General features: G+C 43.0%; 1 pseudogene; it reads right to left on the bottom strand.

Annotated features, from left to right (window-relative positions):
- Positions 1-671: 671 nt before the first annotated feature.
- On the bottom strand, positions 672-2,701 carry LOC102538713 (lysine--tRNA ligase-like; annotated as a pseudogene).
- Positions 2,702-11,976: the final 9,275 nt, after the last annotated feature.

Here is an 11,976-nt window from a genome sequence, read left to right as displayed (position 1 = left end):
GAGGGGAGCTGGTACCACTGACTAATGGGATCAAGGAAGCGAGCCATCAAGGAAAGGTGGGATTTCAATAAAAGAAAACGGGAGAGGAGCTGTTTCGGGGGAGGGAAAGGGAAGAGAGAATTAACAACCGAGTCAGAGCCTCTCGACCTGCAGCTGCACGTGGAATCCCCTGGGAGCTTTTAAAAATATACTGAGGCCAGGCCATAAAATGGAAGACAAATGGGAACAAATACACCTAACTGGGTATCAGGTTGGAACATAACCACCCAGGGAAAGAATTATTCCAAGTGACTTTTGAACTCAGTACTCTGACTAGACATACTTAGCAGGAGGTAATGTAAGGTTAGAAGGAATTGCAGAGAAATTGTAAACTTTCCTCAACAGTTTAATTAGTAGTAGCTGTGATTTTGATACTCTCTTATTTGTGTGATGAGATAAAGCAATTTAGTAAATATGTTCATTTTAATTAATGTTTAGTGAAAGGGAAAAGAGATACAAGTTAAAAAGTAATAAAAGGTTGAGAAGGCTAAATTTTAACAGGAAATATTGGTATGAATTCATGATTTATATGTATGTAGATATCTTCTTTTTTTTTTTGAGACAAATGGTTTATTTAGTAACAAGGAGTAAAATTCTTCTCTTTTCTGAGGGCTGGACTAGACTGTGGTAAGTCAAACAGATAGTAACACACACAGGAACCCCCTCCCAGCCCTTGAGTTTTTGCAGAAACGCGAAGACGCCAGAGTCGCAGGACTTGCAATTGTTTTCTGGACAGAAGTGCCGGCAGCTCTGCTTTCCAATGTGTCAGTGGTCGTGACACTCTCCTTCTTGTCTTCGGGTTTCAGGGCAGGAGACAGAAGCATTTCCTTCATGTTACTGGAGTCTGGGAGAAGCATGGTGATGGCAGCTGATGCCCGTACCCCAGCCATCCATGGGGGCAGCCTGTATTCCAGGGCGGTCAGAAGGTTTCATCTCTGAACATGGCCTCATCGCCCCCAGCAGCTTTGGCCTTGGCCTGTTCTTCAAAAAGCTGCCGCTGTTGCATGGGGTCATTCAGCTCAGTGTAGGCACTGCGTATTTCCTTCTTCATGACAAATAGCTCAGAGCATTCAGTCAGACCTTCTTTAGAGCGGGGCCATTTGACCAGAGGGCTCGTTATCTGCGGGTGATCACAGATGAATGTAGGACAGATGAATGTCACTTTCAAGAACTCCCCGACAAGCTTATCAGGGAGCCTGGCTGTGGTCCGAGGTTGCAGGCACGCAACAGCTTTTGCCACACAGATATCATCAAGAATTTTGCAAGTTTCTTCAGTTTCACAGAGGTTAGTTTCTGGCAACTTCATGTCCAGGGCTTTCTCAAGCTTTTCTACCATGCTGATTTTCCGGAAGGGTGGGGTGAAGTTAATGCTCGGCCCCCAGGCAATCTGGACGATAGGTGGCCCTGTAGCTGCCTGTAATGTGCTACTCCACCCCTGTAATCATCTTCTCTGTGATTTCCATGCAATCACGGTAGTCTGCATAGGCCATGTACAATTCACATTGTGGGTCAGATCAATTCCTTCGTTCTGGAACTGGCATCCAATTTCCTAAACCTGGTCAATGCCGCCGACCACCAGCCCCTTACGGTAAAGCTCTGGGGCAATTCGCACCCAGCTCGTTGTGATGGGTGATGAAGGGCTTGGCCACAGCTCCCCCAGGGATGATGTTCATCATGGGAATTTCAATCTCCGGAAGTCCAGCTCGTCCAAGAAACTTCTTATATATGTGACGTTCTTAGAGTGGATGATAAATTTCTGCCTCACGAAGTCATTCAGGATCAAGTCCAAGTATCTCTGATGAAACCGTGTTTCCTTGCCTTTGAGGCCAAAGTGAAGATAGGTACCATGTGCAAGCATGGAGTCAGCAGTGTGCTCTCCCCGGAAATGATGCTCAGTTCACTCTTCTTGGTTTCCCCAGGATTGCCCTGGACACCAACTGTCTCCCCAGAGCAGTTTGTTGCTGATATGAATAAATTCTTCTTCTGACTTATAATTCCTGGAGTTGGCCATGACTTACAACTTCACCCCCTCTCCTTGAAGGTTGTTGAAGATGAGCTTTTCCCCAGCAGCTCTTTTGGCACGGATCCTACCTGCCGCCTTTAAGGTGATGTCAATCAGGTGGTCCCCAGGCTGCAGGTGACTGTATTCTTGGATGAAATGAGTGAGCAAGATGTCTACATGGAACTGGTGTGGGTTTGGGACGTCCTCACTGACTTTCATTTGTTGGACCCCTTGGCTGCAGATCTTGTAGTATGATTTGGGGCCAGGCTCTTCTCCTCTGCACCCGCATCAGTGTCAGCGGCATAGTTGGTGGCAGCAGCAGTGGCCTGGCTTAGCTGTTTCTCACTGAACTCCTTCTGCTTGGCCTCCTTCTCTGCTATTTTCTTCTCAGCTTCCAGGCATCTCTTTAGCTTAGTGCACTTCTTTTATCCGAAAGTGGCTGGTCCTTCTGAATCACTGTCAAAGGAGCAAGCCGATGCAGGCGCAGCTCCCTCTGCCCCCACTGTGCCCCGCAGGTTTGGCGCAGGGACCCCCTAACAGGCCTTACAGCAGCTTATGTCAGCATGCAGGACACCCTGGAACTACTGACTAGCACCACTTTTTGCTCAGTTTCGGCTCTCCGCCATCTCCTTTGACTTCAGCAGCCTGCACAGAGGCCATCTTCCCCGAGGGCCAGACGCGATACCTTCTTTCTTGATTTAAAGTGTGTGTGTGTGTGTGTGTGCACGTGCGCGTGTGTGTTTCCATTGAAACAACCTAAATATGAGGACATCCCAGTCGCCACAAGAAGGCTACTGCCTACCTGGTTTCTAACTATCATTTCAAGAATTTGGTCCTTTTGGAGAAATGTCTGGTCCAAGGCCTGGTTCAAGGCGAGAATGGGAATCTTATTGCTGAGAAAGGAAAAAGGTGTCAAAGGTTAATGAAGTCATCCAGAGCTCAAAGGACCAACTCAATTACATTTCCATTAGGCAAACTTGGGGCACTTTGAGCATTAAAAAGAATGATAAATCTTGTTGATTGTAAAATATGGAATAAGTAAGAATTCAGAAGTCCATAGTTACAGAAAAGAGAGAGGAATGAAAAAGAAAATCTTGCTACAATTAGAGGTGATGCCTATGAAAACTCTTTACTCTAAAAACTGGTAATTAAGCAAAAAGAATTAGCATTTAGTATGCTTTTATGATAACAGATACAGTTCATCTCAAGTTGATGAGATAGTATTCCCCCTCCCCGATGGGAGAGTGTCAGTTAAGAAGTATAAATGATGACAGAATTTTAAAAATGACCGTATAACTCCCAGCATGAGTGAGATGTAAGATAGCACAGCCACTGTGGAAGAGAGTTTAGCATTTTCTTATAAGGTTAAACATACACTTACTAAAAAACCTGGAAATCCTATTCCTAAGCATTTACCCAAGTGGAATGAAAACTCAAGTTCCCCCAAAGGCCTGGGTGAGAATGTTTGTACGGCTTTGTTCGCAATTGCCTCAAACTGTGAACAACCCAAACGTCCCTCACCTTGGGATGGCTCAACAGATGGCCGTGCACCCCTGCAGTGGGATTCTGCTCAGCAATAAACAGGAAGGGACTGCTGATACGTGAACAGCATGGATGGGTCTCAAACACATTTTGTTAAGTGAAAGAAAAGCCATACTTAAAAGGCGACCCAGTGTCAGTTCCATGTATGTGACATTTTGGAAAAGGCAAATCTAAAGGGGCAGAAAACAGATTAGTGATTGACAAGGGCCAGGGTCGGGGGTTGACTGCACAGAACAGGATGTAGGGGAATTACTGGTGGGTGGTAGAAATATTCTGTATCTCAGTGGTTGTGGCAGTTGCCTGAAAATATACATACATTTTTCAAGACCCACAAAATCATACAGAAAAAAGCGTGATCTTGGGCATGGATGATGCCCTAATACAAAGCTGAAAAAAAAAAAAAAAAAAGAAGATCATTTTGCAAAGTCCCAGTAATTCTTTCAGGCAAGAGTCATCAATGGATGTTAAAGCTGCAAAATGGAGTTTTGTTGGGGAAACAGGACATTCACGTGCCAGAATACCACCTCACAGATTCCGTGCTATTTGCAAATAGGAAAATGAGTTTTAATGGAGGGGTAATCATCAGCCAAGGTCAGGATCACTAATGGCATAACAACCTGACTCTATAGGTGCCGCTTGGTGGGATGTCAATACCCACCTCCTGTGAGTGACACTCGCCCCAAAGCTTGATCTGAATCGGCTCTTTACATTTAGATTTCAGCTCAGGACCTGGGAAGAGATGTGTCAGTTAAATAATGCCCTCAAGACACGATCAGACCAACAGGTAGCAGAATGTGCTAGAAGACATGGTTGCTTTAAAAAGTCAACACAATTTTTAAAATAAATAAATAGAAGAACACTAGACTAAAGACTCTGAACAAGCAAATGCAATGCATGAAAACTGATTGGCTTCTGGTTTGAAAAAAGAGCAAAAAATGAGATTTTTGAGACAATTGAGATTTGAGTACAGACTAGATATGGAATTGCTGTATTTTCTTGGACATGATAATGGTATTGTTTATGGAGGATAAGGCCCTTATTTTTGGATAGTTCCATGCGTAAGTACTTACAGGTAAAATGTCACGTCTTCAAATTATTTTCAAATAGATCAGCTATACGTATCTATTTGTATATCTGTGTTTTATCTATTATGTCTGTCTGTCTGTCTATCTATCTTATCTATCTATCTATCTACCTATCTACCTATCTACCTACCATACTACAAAATATTCACAACTGTGATGGGTTCACAGAGTTCCACGTATTATTCTCTTAACTCTTCTTGATGTTTAAAATCTTTATTTAAAAAAAGTAGGGGAAAAATGAATACCAGATCCTACTCTAGACTGAATAAATCAGGATGTCCTGGGGACAGAACTTAAGCTCTAACATTTTTAGAAGTTCCCCAGATGATTTTTTTTAAAAACATTAAACAAATTTATTGGGCTCCTGGAGGCTATTGGTCCGGAAATTCGGACAGGGCAAAAAGGGGATAACTTGTCTCTGTTCCACGACATCCGGGACCTCAGCTGGGGTGTGCTGGTACCCGGAGGCTGAGGGCACCCGGGAGCATCTTCACACACATCTGGCAATCGAACCTATCTGTTGGCTGGAACTTTAGCTGGGCAGGCATGACCACCTTCATGTGGTCACTCCATGTGGCGTCTCTGCATAGCCTCTGGGTGATTTTAATTTGAAGTCAGCCTTTCCCCAGACTTGAAGGATCTTAAGCATTTATTAAAATTCAGATTCTCTGGCCCTTTTTCTGGCTCTGGGATGGGGACTATTAATACCTACTATTTAATATTTAAAGTCACCCAGGTGATTCCGACAGGAAGGCAAGTTTGGGAGGCATTGACTTAGGGCATTAGCCCTATTTTTCTCTTAAGATCCCACATCTGTCCAAGGCGCCAAGTACCAGAGACCACAGAAGAGGCCTTATTTCTGAAACTTTGTCCCACGTTCTTCCTTTGATTTCTAGATTTTCTTGCTGCTTCCAGCTCTGTCTTTTTCTTGGCTGTGATTATGGTTCTTCCATGTCTATGTGGTTTTTATTGCTTTAATTGAAACACTTGTCTCATTTGACTAAACCCTTGAATCTTCTTACTCAAGGCATGACCTGTGGGTATAAAAGTGAATGCGTTTGAAATAAACGGGGAGGGAGAAAAATGAGGCTGGGTCATAGCAGGTCTTGAAAGCCAGGCTGAGGAGTCTGACCTTAAGTCAATATTCAGTAGGAATCCAGAGAGAGTTCCTTTCCTTTCCCCTCCTCTCCCCTCCTCTCCTCTCCCCTCCTCTCCTCTCCTCTCCTTTCCTTTTTCTTTTCTTTCCTTTTTCTTTTCTTTCCTTTTCTCTTCTTTACTTTTTTCTTTTTTCTTCCTTCCTTCCTTCTTTCCTTTCTTCCTTCCTTCCTTTTTCTTCCTTCCTTCCTTTCTTCCTTCCTTTCTTTCTTTCTTTCTTTCTTTCTTTCTTTCTTTCTTTCTTTCTTTCTTTCTTTCTTTCTTTCTTTCTTTCTTTCTTTCTTTCGTTCTTTCTTCCGTTCTTTCTTTCTTTCTTTCTTTCTTTCTTTCTTTCTTTCTTTCTTTCTTTCTTTCTTTCTTTCTTTCTTTCATCTTTCTTTCTTTCCTTTTTCTTTCTTTCTTCTTACATTTCAATAAAGATTTTCCTCTTTATTTAAACATAAAACACATTTACAGCTTGCAGGCTAACTTAAAATTATATGATGTCTTCCCAAATCAATTGTCTTTGACTGTATCTTCAAACACTGAAAAGAAACCAACATATTCCATAGGCAGACTCAGACCCTTTTCTATCATCTCATGTCAGATTGAGAGTTTTGTGCAGTAGTTTTCTTAAATTAGGCAAACAATTTAGCTGATCACCATGAATAAATATTACTTTTACTTCAATGAGTTTCTCTTCTGGACCATTTATCAATACCATTCAGAGGAACATTAATATATTTAGTCAAAATAAAAAGACACTGCCAGTTGAAATAAGTGTCAATGTTCCAGATGATTAGAAAATCTCGTTTATAAGAGTAAATGTTGTGTTTAATGATCTACCTACCATGGCAAAAAGCAGTTCAAGGAAAACAAATTTATGGAATTTTTTGTACATTTTGTGAAAGTCTGAAATTATAAATAGAAAAGAACCATTGAGATAAAAAAAAAAAAAAGCTCTAACATTGTGTATTCTGAGCTGGGACCTCAGCTGGGGTGTGCTGGTACCCGGAGGCTGCGGTCACCTGGTTGCATCTTCACACACGTCTGGTAGTTGAGCTTAGCTGTTGGCTGGACTCTTAGCTGGGCAGGCAGCCAGCACACCTTCATGTGGTCACTGCACGTGGTGTCTCTGCATGGCTAGTTACGATTCGTTGTTACCCAGCTGTGATCTCTCCCTTTCCTTTTCCAACTTTATTGAGCTGAGTCCTCTCCGTTTGTTTCTTGATGAACCTGACCAAAGTTTCATCAATTTTGTTTATCATTTCAAAGAACCAGCCCCTAGTTCCATTGATCTTTTCTATTACTCCTTTAGTCTCCATTTCATCCATTTCTGCTCTGATCTCCATGAGTTCCCCGCTTCTACCAACTCCGGGTTCTGTTCATTCTTCTTTTCCCAGCTGGCCCAGGGGTAAGGTAAGGGTGTCCATTTGAGACCCCTCCTGTTTCCTGAGGCAGGCCCTCATCACCACAGACACCCCTCAGAACTGCTTTTGCCGCATCCCAAAGGTTTTGGATTGTTGTGTTTTCGTTTTCATCTGTCTCAAGTATTTTTTGATTTCCTCTTTGATTTCTTCATGATCCACTAGTTGTTTAGTAGCATATTGTTCAGCCTCCACGTGTTAGCAGTTTTTTTTTTTTTCCCTTGTAGTTGATTTCTAACCTCATATGTGTCAGTTAGGGCCTGTGTTTCCTCACTGATTTTCTGTCTGGATGATCTGTCCATTGATGTAAGGGGGGTGTTAAGGTCCCCCCCACATTATTGTGTTACTGTCAATTTCTCCTTTTATGTCTGTTAACAATTGCCTTTTATCTTGAGGTGCCCCTATGTTAGGTGCATATATATATATATATTTATAACTGTCATATCATCTTCTTGGATTGATCCCTTGAGCATTATGTATTATCTTTGTCTCTTGTAACAGTCTTTATTTTAAAGTTGATGTTGTCTCATATAAGTATTGCTACTCCAGTTTTCTTTTGGTTTCTCTTTGCATGGAATATTTTCTTCCATCCCCTCACTTTCAATCTGCTTGTGTCTCTAGCTCTGAAGTGGGTCTCTTGTAGACAGCATATATATGGGTTTTGTTTTTCTGTATCCATTCGGCCAGTCTATCTCTTTTGGTTGGAGTGTTTAATCCATTTTCATTTAAGGTAATTATCGATACATATATTCTTATTGCCATTTTGTTAATTAATTTGGATTTGTTTTGTAGTTCTTTTTTTCTCTTTCTTCTTTTTGTTCTCTTTTCTTGTGGTTTGATGACTAGAGAAGTTCCTTTAACATTTGTTGTAAAGCTGGATTGGTGATGCTGAATTCTTTTAGCTTTTGTTTATCTGTGAAGCTTTTGATTTCTCCATCAAATCTGAATGAGAACCTTGCTGGATAGAGTAATCTTGGTTGTAAGAAGTTTTTCCCTTTCATCACTTTAAATATATCATGCCACTCCCTTCTGGCCTGTAGAGTTTCTGCTGAAGAATCCGCTGATAACCTTATGGGAGTTGCCTTGTATGTTATGTATATTATTTGTTGCTTTTCTCTTGCTGATTTTAGTATTTTCTCCACTTACTCGTTGTACAACCTTGAGCAAGTCATTTGACTGCTTTGTGTTTCGTCCTCACCCATACTAATAGAACCTGCTGTCTACGGTTGTTGGGAGGATTAAATGAGTTAATGTACAGTGTGACTAGGACATTGGCTGCCTACAGTCAACACTCCATAAATATTAGCTCTTACTAGTAGCAATTTGATGTAGGGTTATCTACAGCCAACATTCCTTGCTGAGACTACCAGGATTCTTACGTCCATGATGGCTTATATCAGGACAAGAAACTGTTGTCCATTTCAGGGCTCTCTGAAGCAATTCTCAGTGTGTGGTCCCTGGACCAGTAGAAACGGCATCACCTGGGAACTTATTAGAAATGTAAATTCTCAGGGCCCATCTCAAGTTTACTGAATCAGAGACTCTGCGGATGGGGACTTGCCAATGGTGTGCTGATAAAAGTTTAACAACTAGCTCACCAGGGGAAGATATGCCTGAGAGTTTGCTGATTCCCATGATTTAAATTCTCCCACTATGACTGATTTCATGTTACCAAAGTGATGTCACAGAATGCATTGCTGTTGAGTTGGAAAGAGATACAGGCAATCAGCTCTCTCGAGCTGATTGAGGAACCCACTCTGGCATGCTACTGGCCCAGAGAGCTGTGTTTCAGCAAGTTGTCTGGATGATTCTGATGCACCTCGGAATTCGAGCACTATCACGCAGAAGAGCTTAGTCATCTAGAGTTTGGGGGAGAAAGTGTGGCAGAGTGCCTGGGCTTTGCAGCAGAACAACTGCATGCAAATTCTGCTCTGCCACTTCCTGACCTTAGGTAAATGCCTGGCATATACTTAAGTATAACTGCACATCAGTTGTTATTATTATTACTCCGACTTCATTCCTGCTGCAGTCAACTCACACCTTCTCAAATGCTTAGAGGAGCTCTGAGGACTTTCTCTGCTGCCCAAGTCCCCTGGGACAAGCCAAGGATGAGCCCATTGCTGTGTTTTGCAGGTAGATAGGGAGAACTTTCCTGCCAGCTTTGTCATATTGTCTGTTGTGCCTCACCGTGATTATGCAAAGTGGAAAATGGTTATTACCCCAATTTACGTGACAATCATAAATATAGCCAACATCAGTGTGCTGATTTGCAGAGTATTGTTGTAACACCAGGTTGGGGGCTGTAGGTGAGCTGGAGGTTCATTTTTGTCCTTTGGAATCTGAAACTGCTCAGGTGGTGGTCTAGCAAATCCTTTCTGATAATTCCAATTTCCACCGCATCCAATAGCTGGGCTCTGGTGTACCCTCCCTCCTGTTCCTCCTTTGTCATTGTTTACCAGCCCAATCTTCACCTCCACCTCTTCCTTGTGAACAGAGCCCTGAAGCTGTTAAGAAACCAAGGGAAAATGTGCTTGGGGAAGGTGGGTTCCTCATGCATGAACTCTGGTTCCAGGGCTGTGCAAAAGAACTTTCTGTGAGAATGGAAGCCATCTGTATCTGCCCTTCCCTTACAGAGACCACTGGCCTCAGGAGACTACTGAGTCCTTGAAACCTGGCTTGTGTGAGTGCGCACCTGAATTTATAATTTTAATTCATCATAATTTAACTCTAACTTGCTTCATGTACCTAATGGCTACCATATCAGATTGTGCAAAGACTCCAAACCATGACGGTCCCTGTTCTTTTTGACAGATATTGCCAGACATCGCCACGTGGCCCAATCCTGACTTACAGGCTCCAGTGCAAAGGGATGAGTATATCTAGGAAAGACTTTTCTCCTCGCTAAAGGAGAGAGATGCTCTAGGAAGCTCCTGTCATTCTCTTCCCCTGCCTTGTCCCCCTCCCACACTTTCCCCCCATCCTGTATCTTGTCATGGGCAATACGAAGCTGGTGCCTTGGGAACCCTCTTGTGACGAGGGGATGAATTTAATAAATAAAGATGATAAGAACTAACATTAATAGTGCCCATTACATGCCACACCCTGGCCAATCAGTTTATATATATTAACTAATTTAATGCTAGCAAGACCCCTGGGAGAGAGGTGTTAAGTTACCTCCAATTTTTCAGAGGAGAGAACTGAAGCTCAGAGAAGTTCACCTGGCAAAAGTCCCACAACCAAGAAGCTACCAAAGCTGGGACTTGAACCCAGGGACACTGATGGCAGAGCTGTGCCCTCCACTGCCCCACTATACTGCCTTTCTAGAACCAAGAGACCTGCTTACCCTTGGAACCATCCATTTCTAAACTTCTTCATATATGAGATAAATGCACATCCTTGGGTTTAAGCCACTTGATTTTTATTCTTTTTTATTCTCTTTTATTGAAGTGTAGTCAGTGTACAATGTTGTGTCAGCTTGTGGTGTACAAGGTTTAGGCCACTTTAGGTTGAATGTCCCCTGACTTGCAGCCTAAAGCATCCTAACTGGTACTGTATCTTTGAGTGGCTCTTCATCTGGAGTTCCTGACCATGCTTGTCCACTGAGTCACGCCTCCACCAAGGGCCGATTCACAGCGGACGTGGATTAGGTAACCACCCCGAACTGAGAGAGGAAGAACCCACCTGAGGCTTGGGAGCGCTGATGTCGAAATATCTAGATAGAGACACTCACAGGGAGATTCCACTCATGCCTGACCCTGGGCTGGTGTCACAGCAAAGCTCCGCTTCTCAGCACCCGCCGCTATCTCTGATTCTGATAAATGAAGTTTGTCCAAAAGTGATGAGGAAAAGAGAAACTCAGAGAGATAGGGAGACTTGAGACCTCCCCAAAAAAGGGCTGCAGTGTTTATTCTTAAAGTCTGTTCATTATGCTCTCATAGTGGAGTCAACGTCTGGGTTTCTCAGTCTCCCAAGCCCTCTTTAGTGACTAAGAACCCAGGCTGACAAAGTTGCATTTCACTAGTGAGTGGGCTGTTTGTCTCTCTAAGCTGATGAAAATCTGGAAACGTATACATGTTCAATCCATTCAATCAGAGGTCAACATGGACTTAAAGGGAGATTCTTGTCCATGGCAGTGTGTGACACATTGAGCTGGGACAGAGCAAGTTCCCATTTGCAGGTGTCACAGGAATCCCCTTGTGTCCCCAGAGCTGTCCTCTTCCCCTCCCTGCTGCTGCGTAGCCCTGCCTTCTCCCCCAGCCCTTCTCCCCACTCCCCCCTACCTTGGTTTTTCTTTTTTAATACATCCCAGGATTAAGCAGAACCAGGGCTGCAGTGGCAGATGCATCAAGGAGCCGCGAGGAGGGAAGAGAAAATCTAAGTGGCCGAGAGTCCCTGGTCCCTCCCTCACCTCTCTGTTCATTTGTCCCTTTGCTCATTCAGCAGAGACTTGTCAAGCACCTACTACGAAAAGCACCAGAGAGACAATGGTGGAAAACCTCTTCTTGGGAATGAAAAAAAAGAAACTGCTGTAGGATCCTGCCAGTGGGGTTCTATTTCTTAATCTTATGTCAGTATTTGTTGGGTCCAAAGACCCAAAATAATCTTTATATCAAATCTCGGAGATAAATAGGTGGTTCTATTGTCCCATTTCACAAAGATGGAGGTCAAGTGACTTTCTCATGGGATGTGGGTAAGTGGCAGATGCAAGCCCCTTGAATCCACATCTTCCAACTCCTTTATTTTCTTC

This window comes from Vicugna pacos, chromosome 3 (genome assembly GCF_048564905.1).
Source record: "Vicugna pacos chromosome 3, VicPac4, whole genome shotgun sequence".
Lineage (NCBI taxonomy): Eukaryota > Metazoa > Chordata > Mammalia > Artiodactyla > Camelidae > Vicugna > Vicugna pacos.
The sequence above is the reverse complement of the archived record's forward strand: the minus strand, read 5'-3'. Positions and strand labels throughout refer to the sequence as shown.